Genomic DNA, 17,051 nt, shown 5'->3' with positions numbered 1-17,051 from the left:
GTTTGAGAGGCAACCACACATTGATGCTTCTCTCCCTCTCTTTCTCCTTCATTTCCCCTCTCTCTAAAAATAAATAAATAAATTCTTTAAAAAGGACACCTGAGATTTGAAAAAATAAAAAATAAATAAATATGTGTATGGGCACTAACATTTTTCCCTTCAATCCTCCCATTAAATCCCAGCAATCAGAGACCTATAGAATCTAAAATTGACTTTTTCCATTGGGAAGGGTGTCTTTTTTATCTTTTATAAACTGTCTGAGATTGTGTTACTGCCAACCACAGACTCCTTTTCTACACTGACATGGTTTATAGCCAATAATGAGCCACAAAACTCCAAAATTCATCAAAATGGTAAAAACTAAAACATACAGAGAAAGTCCAAGATCTCTCTCAGAAAAGCCGGCCCCACCCTCCCAGGATTCAGACATTTCCAGCCCCTCTAGCCTTTCCTGGTTCTCTTGGATAAGAGTCTCCTAATTAAAAAAACAAAACAAAACAAAACAAAAAAACATCTGGAAACATTACTGGCAAAGTATGAAAGCAGTGAACAATATTTTAATTTTGTTCTCTTTCTCTTAAACATTAATGAAACCTCTCTCTTCTATGCTAATAAGAAGGTAGAGTGACTACTTTTATTTTCAGCCTCTAAGAAGGGCACTCCACCTGTACCAGAGGGGAAAGAGGAGAAAATAGAGCTGGGACTTTTTTTTTTTTGACCAGAAAATATGTGCTAGAGTCAAACCTGGCAATATGTCCTTGACCTCTAAAATGTTTTTGAAGTCATATGGGCTACCAGCTGCAGAACCAGAAACCATGAACCCTCATTAGCATGCCCTCCACTCCCCCCCAAATTTTGTTATAGTCATTGGTCATTTTCAGCTTGCAGTCTTGCTCCCAGTAGCAAACACAATTCATGTTTTGCAATATTAACATTTTAAACTGCATACTTCCAAATCTGGTTAAGAACTTACACATGATAAGCCTTGGCTGGTGTAGCTCAGTGGATTGAGCACAGGCCTCTGAAGCAGAGGATTGCGGTTCAATTCCCAGTCAGGGCACATGCCTGGGTTGCAGGCCAGTTCCCAGTGGGGGACACATGAGAAGCAACCACACATTAATATTTCTCTCCCTCTCTCCTTCCCTTCCCCTCTCTCTGAAAATAAATAAATAAAATATTTAAAAAAGAGAATTTACACATGATAAAATGATTTTAGCACTTGGAAAATTCTTTGGTTTGACATTTCTTTTAACACTGAACATATTGATGAACAAAATGAAAATTAAAGCTTTGTATAATTCAGTAAATAACAGAAAGACCAAATTAGCACTTGAATATTTTTAATTAAGTAAAATGTGATCATCATAATTAGATAAAATTACAATATCATCCAAACTGTGTTTCTAATATTCTGAGATGTTTTTTTTCAATATAATTTAGAAAGAATGCTATGCAAATTTCTTATTTGGTGTTCACTTCCCAATATTTGCAATGCACCACTTTACAAAACAAATACCCTTATAAGGATTTAATTTATAGTATATGAAACAGTATATATAGTAGTTATGTATTAAACTATAATATATATATGTGATTGCACATATACATGATACTATAGTATGTATCATATAGCCTATAGCATAGTAGAGTGTATGAAACAGTACCTAAGAATACATGGACACATACTGCAGAGTAAACACAGGTGTGCATCTGTCTGTGTTAGTGTGTCTGGGGTGAGAAGGTGGTAATTTAATGAAACCAGTAAAGCAATATCAGACCCTATGGACCATCTAGGAATATTTGTAATATTCCACAGTAAATACCCAAATTGTTAACTATAAAGATAGGTAAAACTTCCAGAATAAAGCTATTGGTTCCCAGTAAGTGTCTGTGCAATTACATTTCAGAATGTGAATTCGTCACAGGGGCCCAGGACTCAAACTAGGGCTGGGACGCACTCAGTGTGCTGGTGTGTGTGCCGTGCTGTGGCACTTGGTGGTCCATGAGCACCAGACCCCGTGGACGTTGTGGTCTACAAGGTTTGGGGAACATGCATATGGCGATTTAACTTAATGTTTTCTAGATAATATGAAGAGGGAGAAATTGGTTCTATACCCAAATGATTAGAATCACTGTTCTCAGTATTGTCAAATACCAGCATGGTAAATATGTCTTAAATGTTCGCTACATGGAGACAGGAGAAATGTAGTGTTTTTGTTTGTTTGTTTGCTTCCTTCCTACTTAAAAGCATTTTTAGGACAGAGAATGGGTTTCCCCCAGTTCTTTGAGTCAGCATTACCTAGAACAGTGCCTGATGTGTGCAAGAATTTCAATGCATTTGTTTTGTAATACCAAACTACTTAGACTACAGAAGAAAATGTGTCCACCACACAATAAACTATGCCATATAAATAATAAATTCTAAGTGGAATTTCCCCCCAGTGTATAGGGATGTTACTGAGCTTAAACTACATATTTTTATTTATTTTTACATCTATTTTTATTGTTGTTCAAGTACAGTTGTCTCCATTTTCACCCCACCATGCCCCCTGCACCCTCATCTGCACCTCCCACCCTCAAACCCACCCCCTTTGGCTTTGTCCATGTGTCCTTTATACATGTTCCATGATGGCCCTTTTCCTGTTTTCCCCCATTATCCCTCTCCCATCTCCCCTCTGGTTACTGTCAGTTTGTTTTTTATTTCAGTGTCTTTGGTTCTATTTTACTTGCTTGTTTGTTGATTAGGCTCCACTTACAGGTGAGATCATATGGTGTTTGTTTTTCACTGCCTGGCTTACTTCACTTAGCATAATCCTCTCCAGTTCCATCATGCTTTTTTAAATAAAATCTATCTACAAATGTATTGTTTTTATTTCAGCATATTTTAATATTTATAAAATATTTTGGATACTCCTTAAAGATGATTTAAATCAATGCTTTAGTATGCTGCAATAAAAAATTAATTTAAAATGTTACACATTACATTGTTTGACCTCATTACAGCCCTCTCAGGGCCTGCGAATGAATGCAATGCATTCTCAGCTTCTGTGACATGTGAAACATGAAAGAAGCCCTATTCGCTATCATCATGGCCATTTAAAAAATACTTAAGCTTGGACATGAAAAGAGCTTGAAAGTTGTCACCCCCATCTTTACAACAAGAAAATAGCAGGAAAAAAACTGACAATTCAGTTTCCCTATGACCCTGAACCAGAGAACCAAGGTCATAGGGAAAATACACCAAGTATACTAGAAAAAAAATTCTACATCAAGGCGTATGATATGTGATTCCTCTGCAGAGAACCAAAGACAAAGAAAAAAATATTGCCTGAGGGAGAGGAATATTACAGGAATATTGCCTGTAGAAGAATAAGGATAAGAATTACACTGTTTTTCTTCATAAACTAAATAGGTAAGGAAAGCGTGCATTGACTGTTTAATGTGTTGAGTGAAAAAGGGACCAGCCTAGAATTCTGTATCCAGAAAAATTATCCTTCAAAAGTGAAGGAGAAATAGAGTTTTTCAAACAAGCAAAAGCTGAGGGAACCCATTTCCAGCTGACCTGCCCTGTAAGACATGTACCCCCCACCCAAAAAGATTTATCTGGGGAGAAGGAGAATGATCCAGGTAAAAAGTAGGATCAAATAAGGAAGGAGCAGTGGAGATGGACTAAATCAAGCAAAAATAAAATCTTTAACTTTTCCTATTTTTTTAAAAATATATAAAATCTTTAGTTATGGTTGACATACTATATATTATTTTCAAGTATATGACATAGTGATTAGACATTTATATGACTAATATAATGATCACCCCAATAAATGTAGTGAGCCATAGTTATCACAATATAATTGACTATATTCCCTATGCTGTATTTTATATCCCCATGACTATTTTTGTAACTGCAAAGTTGTACCTCTTAAACGCTTCACTTTTTCAACCTTCCTAGTCTTAATTGATCAGCTAGCAATTGCTTTACAGTAGTAATATTAACCATGCCTTATAGTATTGGATGAATAAAGCATATGGATAAATGAAATAAATGTTAGCAATGCCTCATGGGATAGAAACAGGGATTGAGAAAACTCAGTTCTAAGCTATGTGAACTACATGTGAAACAGTAGAGTTGATTACTACAGTTAGAAGGTGGTATCTGATTAATTAAAAATATATAATGTAAACTCTAGGGTCTCCAGTAAAATTTTTAAGGATGATTGATGTCTTTACTGAAGAGAGAAAATAGAATCATATCAAGTGCTCAACTAAACCAAAAAACCACCAGAAAAAAGAAAATAAAACCAAAAAAATTCACCAAATATAAAATAATTACAAACTGGGTAGATACTAACTCAACAACATCAGTAATGACTTTTAGGGTGAAGGGTATAAGTACACCAGTTCAAAGACACAAATTTTAAGTTTATAAGAAAAAGAGACCTAATTACATGTGCTTTCCATAAGAAATCCATATTAAATGTAAAGATCCAGATACATTAAAGGATGAAGAAATATATGTAATTTTAAAAATAACCAAAGATAGCTTGAGTAGCTATAGTAATTTCAGACAAAGAAGACTTTAGAAAATGGGAAATTATGAGGAATAAATAGAAGTATTATATAGTGATAAACAGAGTTGATTCTCTAAGACATAATCCTTAACATGTATGACCCTAACAATAGTGCATCAAAATGGGTGAGGCAAAAATGGATAACTCCTGCAGGAAGAAAAAGGCAAATTACTATTATAGTATAATTACTATTACAATTGTAATAGTAATTACAAAGACCACTCTTCTCAGTCACTGAGAGATCAACAGGTAGACATGTGCTCATCAATGATACAGAGAAATTCCTGCTTCTGCAGAGCATTCCTTCTAATGGAGATAGACAAAACATAAGCATATAAATACATAAAATACTTAGTATATCAAATGGCAATAAAAGACTTAGAGAAAAAAAGCAGGGAAAGAAATAGAGTATGAGGAGGGGAGCACTATGGTCTAAATTTAAGTTAAGTGTCAGCCAAAAGCCTTACAGGAATGGTGGCAGTTTAGGAAAGACAAGCTGATGACTAGGTACCTGGGGGAAGACTATTCAGGGCAGAAAAAACAGTTCCAAGGTTACTTAGGTTTTCTATTTTAATTATCTAGGCTTTCTTATATTAGGTCACCAAGTACCACTTTGTGTATTTGTTCTTGCCTTTCCAGACACCCTGAAATTTATGATAACATGTACCAGGACCCGGTGTAAAACAGGTAAGTTAGTGAAGCACAAAGAAATCTCTTTATAAAGTGGTCCTGGAAAACAGATACAGGTTCTGCAAACTTGCCCAGCTCCCTGAGTGCACCAGAGACGGGAAGCCAATAACCATGACTCCCTTTTTCTCTACTGCATTCTCAATTGTGACACTGCCATTTTACGATACTTTGGCACATCATCCAAGGTTGGACCCGAGATTGGCTGCCTTTGACCAAATGCCATTGATTATGTGATTTACTGAACACAGAATAACTTCAATTTGATCTTTAATATAAATTGCAGAGATTTTAACAGAATAACATTTGAGTCTGCACTGTATTACCATTTGCAAAGAGCCTTGTAAAGTTGCCAGCAGAAATCCATAACTCACCTATGTGCTTCTTTTGAATGCTGTTTTAGAATTACAGTGAGAGTAAAAAACTGTAAAGGATTTAAGAGTAATGAGTAATAATATTTCAAATAAGAAAAGGTAAATTCTACCTAACTCAGGATTTATCACTTACACTAGATGACATTTAATCAACATGGGGAAACATACATTTTATAAACAAATTAACACCTTTTTAATCCAAAAAATAAAGTCATGTAATTAACATTGTAGAATGAACCCTAATGAAGTAACTGTGGAAAAAATCTTATTATTCTCGATCAGGTATTTGCAAATTTCCAATTTCTATTGGTAGCTTCAAATAAAAATTAACTAAAAACCATTGTTCAGTGATGTTAAGTTTTTCAAAGTTGTATTTTCTCTCTTTAATGGATACAATACATAATAATTCATAGTAGCATGTCTTTTGAATCAAGTAAAATTTAATATGATTTGATGAATAAATGGATGAACTGAGAATTTCATAGATTTACTGGCCGTTAAACAGAATATAGTTTGTTAGAATACCATCTTTCATGAATCACAGGCGTACTTTTGAAATTTAATTATTGTGTTCTAAGCAGATAGTCTCTACTCATGTTTTTCTCAATTAGAGAAAATTAAACTTGGCTAGTGCCTAAAATCATAGATTATTTAACATTCAAGATGTTCTAGCTTCCCATCCCCTAAAAATGTTATTCAACTACTCTACAGGGTAGGGCTTAATCTTTCTTCAATATATGGATATTATTCTTATTAGGTCATATGTATTAAACCTGCATAGCTAATTATTAATTTTCTTAAATATAAACTATGGAATTATGGAGAAATAAAACCCTTACCTGGTTAAGTAGGTATTTGGTGCATTATTTACCTCTCTAATGATCTCAAATGATAATATATATGTATGTTTACATGACACGTAAGTAAAATACAAGTATGATATATGCATACCTTAAATATATAACATTGCAGCACTTAATTCATGCTGCATAACCAGTATAATGTATGCATTTTACTAATTGCACTTGGTAGCTAGATCTTTTTAAGGCTTATTAATGTGCATGAAATTGACAGTGCATGATATAGAACTCAGTGACCTGCTGCTGGAGCCTGCTCTGATCCACATGTGGATGGCGGGGGCCGGGGAGGGAATAGGTTGGGCCAAGGTCACACCAGCATTAATTCTCTCTTTGTAAAAGAGTGCCAGGGGATGTTTAACATCCACACGCAGAGATGAGACCCTGGTTTCACGGCCTCACCTGAAAGGCCTTCACATGCTCTACTCTATAATTAATTTACTTCAGAAAGGATGGAGGTTAAGGCAGGTGGGATTTGAAAGGACATTTAAATTCTTCAATTGTACACTTAAGAGAACTCAGTATATTGTAGTTTATACTTACGGATGAGCCAGAGTTTTTAACCTAATGAAAGTATTGGAAGTGTAATTCACCTCTTTCTTTCATTTCTTCTATTTTATGACATGATGTAGTTTTGAGCAAGGCTCACATTAGGCACCCACCTTCCCATATAAACTGGAGTGTTATCTCCCAGGTATTTGAGGCTAATATTCCTGTGTTACTAAACTTGTGAAAGATTTACATACATTTCAAAGAGACTAAGAAATAAGTTATAATTACAAGTTTTTTAGAATACATGAAGTAAAAGAATAAAAAGCAGGGAGAAATCACTTCCTTTATTTTCAAAAGAAAAAATTAAGCCTCTTATTTTTAATTATATTTGCTCTAACAGCTATTTTTTCCCTTTTAATTGCTTTTCTGTTTATATATTGAGATATAAATCACACTGATTTATTTATTCTTCCACAAATAACAGTCTCCCAATTTTTATAGATTTTGAGAAAGTCTTGATTTCAGATAATGAGTTCTAGAGTTCAGGTAATAAGTTGTACAAGTTTGCTATCTTTTTAAAGATTGTTTGAACAATCTGGGCCCTTTTAATTTTCCTATTCATTTTTAATATAACTATACATTTCTTCAGATAATGCCTGCTGAGATTTTGACTTGAGTTTCATTGAAACTATAGATTAATTTGGGAAGTAATCTATGACAACATTAGGTCATCCAAACATGGGGACATGCTTCCCATTTATTCTTCTTTAACTCAGTCATCTTTATATTCTCTCAGCAATGTTTCTTAGTCTTCAGTGTATCTACTATGGACTTTGTTACACACTATTTTATAATTTGTGAGGCCAGAATAAATAATAAATTTCCAACATTTTCCCATGTGCTTACTGCTCTTAGATAGAAGCAATATCAACCTATTATTTTGTATCCCTTGCAATTGGCAACCTAGTCTAATTCATTTATTATTAGTAATCATTTCTTATGAATCTCTGCATGCACAATTAAGTATCTGAAAATAAGTTCTGCCCTTCCTTTTTCTTGTGACTTTCTTTTGAAATTCATGCTTCCTTGCTAGAGCCAGGAATACAATAGCAGGAACATTAAGAGTGGGTAATGTAGGCAAGACACCTGAGGTTGCAAAATTTAAGGAAGCACTTGCTGCTCTTAAGTGTTGACCCTGTATGTACCAAACATTCACAGGTAGTACCTCCTTAAGAGGTCACTTAAAAGGGAGGTACCAGCTATCTAGATGTGAAAGGATCATTTTAGTGAACTCCTTTATATCAGAAGTGCAGCCATCCCTATAACTAAATTTTAATTCTTCCTGTTGTAATAAATTAAAAAATTGTAAGTGAAATAATTATTATAATAATGAGTTTGTATCAAGTTTATATAAAACCATAATTATGTCAAATTTACTAAGGAGGCTATCATATTTTTAACTTAAATTTTTATGGTAATAGTACATAAAAGAGTTAGGGTCATGATATTTTCCTACATTTAATGCATAGCTCAGATTCTCATCTTCTAGATTTGGTGAGAGCTTAGGGACCATCTACAAATAAAATATGTGTATATACTAGATAAATGAAAAAACTACCACTTACTGATCTCTTATTCTAAATGCTATACCTTTTATGTATAGGTATATACTATTTAGGTATATATGTATACATAAAAATATATATAAAACTTAATTTTTCCCATAATGATGCAAATTAGGTATTATTAATGTCTAGTTTACAAGTGAGAAAACTGAAGATTATAAAAAAATCACTCAACTACAACCTCACTTTGAATTATTGGTGGCAATAATCCCTGAGAGCAAATGTTTTTATACTTCGTGTTTTTTGTATTTTGTTCATTGCTGTATCCCAAAGCCTAGAAAAGTGCCTCACAAATAATCAGCACTCAGTTAACATCTGTTAAACTGAGTTTAACAGATAAAATAATTCTGATGCTTGGTTAAGTTTCATTTCCATTGCTCTGTTTGTTGGTAATAGTAAACACTGAATAACATAGTGTATGTAAAAGTAATTTTTGTATTTCTCTATTATATTTGAGGTATACATCTGTTTCCCTGTAGTCATACATACAGGACATTGGGGAAGGTTCAGGACTATCCTTCAGCCCCAACTGTACTTTATAAGGTCATTTGGAGGCTGTGGGCGATGGCTTCTGCTTGTACTGAAGATAAGGCCAAATGCTCAAGTCAAATATAGCCCTTACAGAATAAGGACTATATTTGGTGAAACAAAAATGAAACAAATCAGTACCTATTCCCATGTCTGGGTTAAACCTAACTGAGACCGCAGCCAGTTTCCTGAGTGAAATTATTGATAGTGCTGAATGCTTTAGGTCAAGAAAAATCCTGCAAGTGGGAGAAGACTAAATCTAAAGAATTGGAACTGACTGATTTTATTAAAAATAACTAAGTGGGTATTGTCAGAAATAATCTGGGTTAAGATGGCTAGTCAAAGAGCATATTACATGTCCCCGTTGTTCCTAGGACTCAGCGTATTGGCTTTGAGCCCTATTGGAGTATGTGGCCTACAAAATAGATGGAATTGTTTCCACCTCTCTGGGAGGGAGAGCCTTGTATGGGAGGCAGACATTAAAAACCATGGTACCATAATTATGAATGTGTTACATGAGGCTTCCGACCAGAGGTAGTGTTCTGAAAGAGCACAAGAGACTTCTAAGTGAGTAATAAAGACACATGATCTACACTGAGGCTTTAAGTGTTTTTCCTGAGAAAACAGCTTTTAAGGAAATGCTAGAGCCATGGACGGCCAGAGTGCCTAAGATACACATAGGATGGAAAGAGGAAAACACATGGTTGAACCTCAAGGACACTGAAGGCATCATTTGCCCCAGAAAACAAACAAGGGGCAGCAGACCGGGAGGGAGAGACGAATGGAAGTCAAGGGAAGAGCTATTTTCTCAACATGGCACTGAGGTAGTAGGGGAAAGAGCGTCATTTTACCCGCTAAGAGCAAAATCCAGAAACATTTTTGGCATCGTCAAAGCTAGTGAAGGTGCTGCTTGCTGGCATCTAGTGGGAAGAGGCCAGGGATGCTGCTAAACCTCCTACAATACAAAGGAAAGCCTTCTACAGTGGATAGTTAACCAACACTGAACAGCAGTGGTACTAAGGATGAGAAACCAAGTGCTAGTCCCAATGCAAAGACATAGCCACAGACTGAATAAGGTGAGAGAAAGTCCCAGGGAAACTATGACCATTGTCCTGGCACAACCAAGAGTGGCCCAGTGACAAGAGTGGCTAATGAAAGCTGTTTTAGTAAGGGAAGGAGAGACAGATTCACAAAGAGAGCAATTGATGACAGCCATTACTGAACACCCTGCTGCCAGGAGAGCCAAGAATTAAGGCCTTTGGGTATCTCAGGGGAGGAAAATTTACACAACCGTTAAAAATGCAGGAAGCATGAGCTGTATTTGGACATAGAGTGGGAAGAATCAGGTTGTTGGTCTTAACACCCACAATTTGTTATTTCCTCATTTTCTTGTTGACATTATATGAAATATTAGGAATTGTTGAACTTACTCATTTACTCGTAACGGGGCTTAGCAAATTAAAAATTTTACAGAGACCTCGAACCCTAGAAAAATACTTTAACTAAACCCCAGAATGAGGAATTATTTATGATAAGGTTAATTTATGTGGCTTATTCAGTAAATATTTACTGAGCCCTTCCTTCCTGGGCACTAGGTGTTCTGAGTAAAGAGGCTTTGACAACCAGCAAATACCAAATGGGAAGAAGAGACAAGACAAAGGTAGATTAATAAAATATGATAATATCAGGCAGTGATAAATTCTACGAAACCAATGAAACTAAGAGGTGGTATTGACACACTCCTATTACCTTTACACAAATACACACATGTTTTCACTGCAGTGTAATGACTACTTGATATTTGCACTTGAATACTTAATAAGAAGGTAAAATTTAGCATGCAAAAACTTTGGGTTTTTTTCCCACGTATATTTCTCTCCAGTCCTTCACATATCATTAATTTTAGTAAATAATCTATCATTTACAAGCTCTTAAATTCTTAAATTGGACATTAGAAGGTTTAGGGCTGTGTTTTTATATTTCTCCTCTTTTTACATGTTTTCTTTTTTATGTTGATACAGCTTTCAATTGAAACTCCCCTGTAAAAATAAGATCAACAGATGGCAAAGTTTTTCTGAAGTACTGGAGGACTGAGGTCATTGAGCTAGAAAAATAGGGTGATGTATTCCATTTGCGGGTGGGGCTGTTCATAATGTAAACATCTAAGCTACTGTCATGAGAGCTGGCAGTTGAAGAAGGTGAAGAGAATTTACGTTTGAGGTGAGGAGGAAGAGGAACTACATAATGTGTTGAATGGATCATATTTGTGATATTGAAGTTATCAGGAATGGATGATCCCAGAAGTGGGGGAAGGGAATCCAGTCATTCAGTACATGAGGGGAAATAACTAATTGATTTGATAGCTAAAAGTAATACACGAAATTAGCAAGTCATAGCATCTAAGGTCACAGCCTTAAAAATACATAATGTTTGGAGAATGGAAGAGAAATGTTTAAGAGAGATATGTTAACTCATATATAATATTTCAGATTATTGTTCAATTTGTCAATATTGATGCAGAATTAAAATTCTCATTTGTGTAGTGCATATTAAATGGGTACTTTTAATAAATATTGACAGGAATAATTTAAGGGATACATCACTATTAGCTGCTTAGTTAGAAGGTTTTAAAAAGAAAATATTTTAAATTTCTGGTAAAATATTATGTTTGAGTTTCTTCTGCCTCATTCGGCTGCAGAACAATATAAACGTTTCATCATGGCTGGAGCAAATGAGTTGACAGCTCGCTGAGTGTTGGACGATCTGGAATTGTTTTGGAAATGCATCTCTAAGGCTAAATGGTATGGCGCTATAATTATTGAGTTCAGATGAGGGAAAGGCAACAAGGACACTCTTGAATAAATGAAATGTCAAAGCAGGGTTGAAGGCAGTCGTCATGCCTAGCATGGAGGAAACCCTTAATGACACTTTTTACAGAGTTCAAAAAAATCATTGCAGTTCCCTTTAACTGACATGAAGAAGAATAATCTGCCAGCTGGAACACTTAGGGCCAGCCAGCTAAATTGCTTTGAGGCATCCTGAAGGAAGCCAAATCTAATCTAATCAATAATACTGACACACCAAAGAGATGTACGCAAGTGCAATTTTAAAGACAAGGGATAAAATAAGCTTCAAATGTAAAATAATTTTTAAGGTCTTGACAATAAGTCAAATTTAAATTGTTCAGTTGTTTCATGTTCTCTTTGATTATATAGCATGTAAATTATTTTGCTGTGGGCACATGTGAGGGACAAATAACTTATGTAATATATACATTTTATATAATTAAAAGACAAATATATCATAATTATATAAACAATATCTTATATGTGCATGTAGTTATAGTATTCACATATATTTAATATTTTATTTCCATATATAATACTAAAGTATATTATTTATATAACAAAATACTATAAATAATTTAAGTATGTGTATTATATATATGTTTATATTCTTCTCTTTCTCCCTGTATATATGAATGCCTCAACATACAAATGCACACACGTATATACACATACATGATATACAATTTTACCCTAATAAGTAAGAGTATTTCATTATGGATTCTCCCTTTACTTATGCTTTAATATCAGTTTAGAAATTGGCTAAGCATGGGAAATTCTGCTTACATCTAACTGACTCAGCTGCCTTTCAGCTTCATTTATCTCAAATTTACCAATGTCTCTAATTGGGCCATTTGCCCAACATTCCCACATTTCAATATATGATTGACCTTGAAGAAACTGTTCTGGGATTCCACTGATACTAGTAATTATAGGTCCATTATGCCCTTTACTTAACTCAGGAGATATTTAGACTTTGATCAATGCATTCATTGCACTTATTGATTGATAATTATAATACATTACTCACTGGCGTTCCTGCCTCCCTCATTAATTGTCCTGCCATGGTCCAGAAATATAGCTGCAAGACCCTCACATCGATTGTACCAGAACTTCTCGCTCTATTTCTTACATTTACCTGCTGTTTATTTGCTTACTTCTGCCATTAAATCCTCGGTTTATTATTAATTTATTACTTATTATTTACTGGCCCTTCTCCTATGAGTTGAGGGAGACTTCACCAGTCCTTATGGCCTCCCCCTGCCTGTTCCTTAGCTGCTCTAATTACGGAGTCCAGAGTGTTACAGAAGAGCCCAAAGAGGCCTTGTCTTTTACTCCTCTAGGATTTAAGAACATATTTTTAGATTTTAAAGTGTCAGCTAAAACCTTAAATATATGAAAGCTTGCGAATATTATTGGTTTTCCTTGAATCAAGAATGTTTAAATATACTGGTCCCTCTTACCCTAATGATCTAATTTGGGGAAGTAGTGGGACCTAAGACTTCCATTAGTGTAGACACGTGTTGAAACTACACATGCTGGCAAGGAAACTAGACAGTGAGGCACTGTGTTTGGTTAGTTGTTTTACTTCACCACTCAAACTGTGCTAAGCAATGGTCTGTGTCAAGACAGAGCAGCATGTATTTATCTGCGAGGAAAAAGATCAGTAATAATCTGCGTACTCACGATCCTGGCTCAGTGAGGCCTGCAGTGAGAGTTTCATCATATGACTCAGAATAACATCAGTTTAAAAATTATGAATTGTTTATTTCTGGAGTTTTTTATTTCATATTGTTAGACCACAGTTGACCAAGAGTAACTGAAACCAGGGAAAGCAAAACCGTAGATGGCAGCAGGGCAGGGGGAGGGCAGACTCCTGTATTTCCTTTACTCTGCACATATGTAATTATTTATTTGTTTGTTTGACGGGATGTCTCAGCTGGGCCACTATGTTTTAGATCCTCCCTGTTCCCAAAACCTCGCATACAGAAGGTTTCAATATATGCCACGCAATATACATATTTCATACCCATGAAAGGAAAAAATAAGTTGATAAAAATAAAAAACACCTTCTCTTATAAACTACATACGTATCAAGGAAGAGATAGGTCAAGAATTGAAGAAGAGATATATTCATATTAAATGTCAACAAAGGGAATTATAACTGTTATTTAGTAAATGTTTCCCTGACCAATTTACATGGATATATTAGTTTCTGTTCATCTCATTACCTGATTTTAATATTTGCTTAATTTTAACTGATCATTCTAGTGTTTAATCACACTGCTGCCTAAGAAAGTGGTAATAGTAGTAGTTGTTGTTTTACTTTACATGTGCTTTCCTGTTTTTTTCTTAGAGTATCTTCAAATGAGTTTTCAATAGTCCCTTCTTAGCGTGACTGTTAGCTTTTCACATTGGCAACCTTCTAGATGGAGTTTTCAAATAAGAAAGATTTAGTTGATAGAAACTGAGTAAAGATAAATCTTACAGTTAAGAAATAGCTCCTGCCCTGGCTGGTGTAGCTCAGTGGATTGAGCACAGGCCTGTGAACCAGAGGATCGCAGTTCGATTCCCAGTCAGGGCACATGCCTGGGTTGCAGGCCGGTTCCCTGCAGGCCAGTTCCCTGCAAGGGATGCATGAAAGGCAACCATACATTGATGTTTCTCTCCCTCTCTCCTTCCCCTCTAAAGATAAATAAATAAATAAAATATTTTAAAAAAAAGAAATAGCTCCTGAGTGATATAAATTTTGTTTCTTTTTAATAATTTTATCTTTCTCTTTTATCCATTTTATCATAAAAAGCATTTTTATCAACAGCATTCTATAAATAGAAACAAGCAATTATTGTATGTAGAACAGAAAGTAAATCACCTAGAAGTGCTATTTTACAACTAAAAATAAAAATAATTATTCTATAATACTTTAATCATAACATATTAAAAATAAAAATATAAACGTCACACAATTTCTTCTAGACTGTATAAAAATAAATATATTTGTTTTAATCTAACCTGCAGAATTGGAGAACTAGACTGCTGTAAAATGGACAGGTTCTTCTGAGTGCCATTGGACTGATAGAAACATTGTGTAAATAATGTGTAAAAATCTCTTGAGTATGTCTAGTTACATCCCACAGCTCCTCCCACTACCTCACAGTTCCAAACAGCGAGGAGAGTAAATCCCATTTATCATGACTCAGTGCAGTCTGCTCATCCTTAGCCACCAGAAAGGAGTGCCCATTCACAGCAAACCACGGAATATATATGCATACTGAGACATAGGGGAAAAAAATAAGAATTTAGGAAATATTCAAATTTATTTAAAAAATACGTTATTTAAAAATCTATCACATACATCCCAAGGGCTTTTTGCTTATTCATGTGTATTTGCAGGGGTTATTTACAATGTAGAAACAGCTACTTTTTACTGAATGTGATCTAACTTAAGAACTCTCACAGTAATTCATGATTTACTAGTGAAAATGAAAGCAGTCTTTCAAACGTACCTCCATTTGAATAGTTGTTCACCTACACTGTGTCAAAAACAATTTTAGTATTGTACCCTATTTTACTATGCTATTTATTGTGGAAGGTTATCAGGCTAATTGCTAAATTCACATATTGTCCTCCAGTAGTAAATAATAGCTAACAAAACTAAATTTTTAAAGAATTTATAGCAGAAGGGTGAAAAATAACAGTATTTCTACACCATAGTTGTTAGATGTAGCTTTTACTAAATATGAGTGCTTGCTCAATTGTAACATTTGCTTCATAATGTAAGCTCGGAATGAAGTCAACTGTTCCTGTAATACACACAGATGTCTTTGGTTGGGTTACATCATCTCCATTCTCTTTCCAGGTAACATATGCTGAGTTATATGACTGTATTTCTTCAATTAGCACTGTAATTTTTAAAAATTTTCTGCCTCAGCTACACAAATTAGACATTTGGTTTATTGGATCATTCCAACGATAGATTGTTTACCCAGTAAAATGAAAAATAATAACCCAGTAAGATTTTCTAAATCAGTGAAGAATTTCTACCTGTAGCAATAAAGTTACAAATTTAACCTTGCTACCACTACAAATTTAGTTGCATTTTTAACCTTATGAATTTATGTTGGTATTTCTATTTGTTATCAAAAATTAAGACCAAAGAACATATTACAAGTTGAAAAAAATCATATAAATCTTAATATTTTGAATATTTTTTTTCTGATTTTGCCTGCTTGTATTTTTAGACATAAGGAAACACATTTTCTATTCTGCTGTGCTTGGCTAACATATGCCTTATATAAGCTGTGGTTGGAAGAACCTTGGCCCCATGAACCCTGTCTCCTGGTACTGTATCTGTGACTATATTATGTTATCTGACAAAAAGGACTTCACAAATATAATTATGATTATTAATCAGTTGAATGTAAAATAAGGTAATTATTCTGGATATACTGGTGGGCCAAATGCACTAACTTAAGCTCTTAAAAACAGAAGAGAAAGTTGGAGAAATTTTAGGTGAATGTTTTAATGTGCTTGAAGGTGAAGAGGGCCACTTAGAAAGTTTGAGGGGGACACAAGGTCCCCCCAAAAGCACTGTGCTCAGAACACACAGGGTCCCAGATGAGAAGACCACCCTTGGCAGTAGGTCTAGCTTCCAAATATTAAGAAGAACATTTTTAAAAATTTTATTTAGTTATTTTTCAAGTACAGTTTTTTGTCTATTTCTCCCATCCCAGCCCCCCCCCCGTCCCGCCCCATGCTCCCCACCTCCCTCCCATTTCCTCCCCCTCAGTCCTCATCCCTGTGTCTTTCATACTTGTTCTTCAAAATCCCTCCCCCTTTTTCCCCTTAAATTCCCTTCCCTCTCCCCTCTGGTCATTTTTTTTTTTTTTTACCAGTTGGAAGTGATAAGGAAAGGAGCCAACCTCTTGACTATGGTTTTGAAAAAAAATAGTCTTGTTAAAACCATTCATGGAGTCAGTGATTACTGGAGTGAAGAGGTAAAGAGGTGATCTGATGCCGTTATATTGGCACACGACGAATCTAATGTCTGCAGGACATACGAGGGGAGATGGCA

This window comes from Artibeus jamaicensis, unplaced genomic scaffold (assembly GCF_021234435.1).
Source record: "Artibeus jamaicensis isolate MK-2021 breed Jamaican fruit bat unplaced genomic scaffold, CSHL_Jam_final contig_354, whole genome shotgun sequence".
Classification (NCBI taxonomy): domain Eukaryota; kingdom Metazoa; phylum Chordata; class Mammalia; order Chiroptera; family Phyllostomidae; genus Artibeus; species Artibeus jamaicensis.
The sequence above is the reverse complement of the archived record's forward strand: the minus strand, read 5'-3'. Positions refer to the sequence as shown.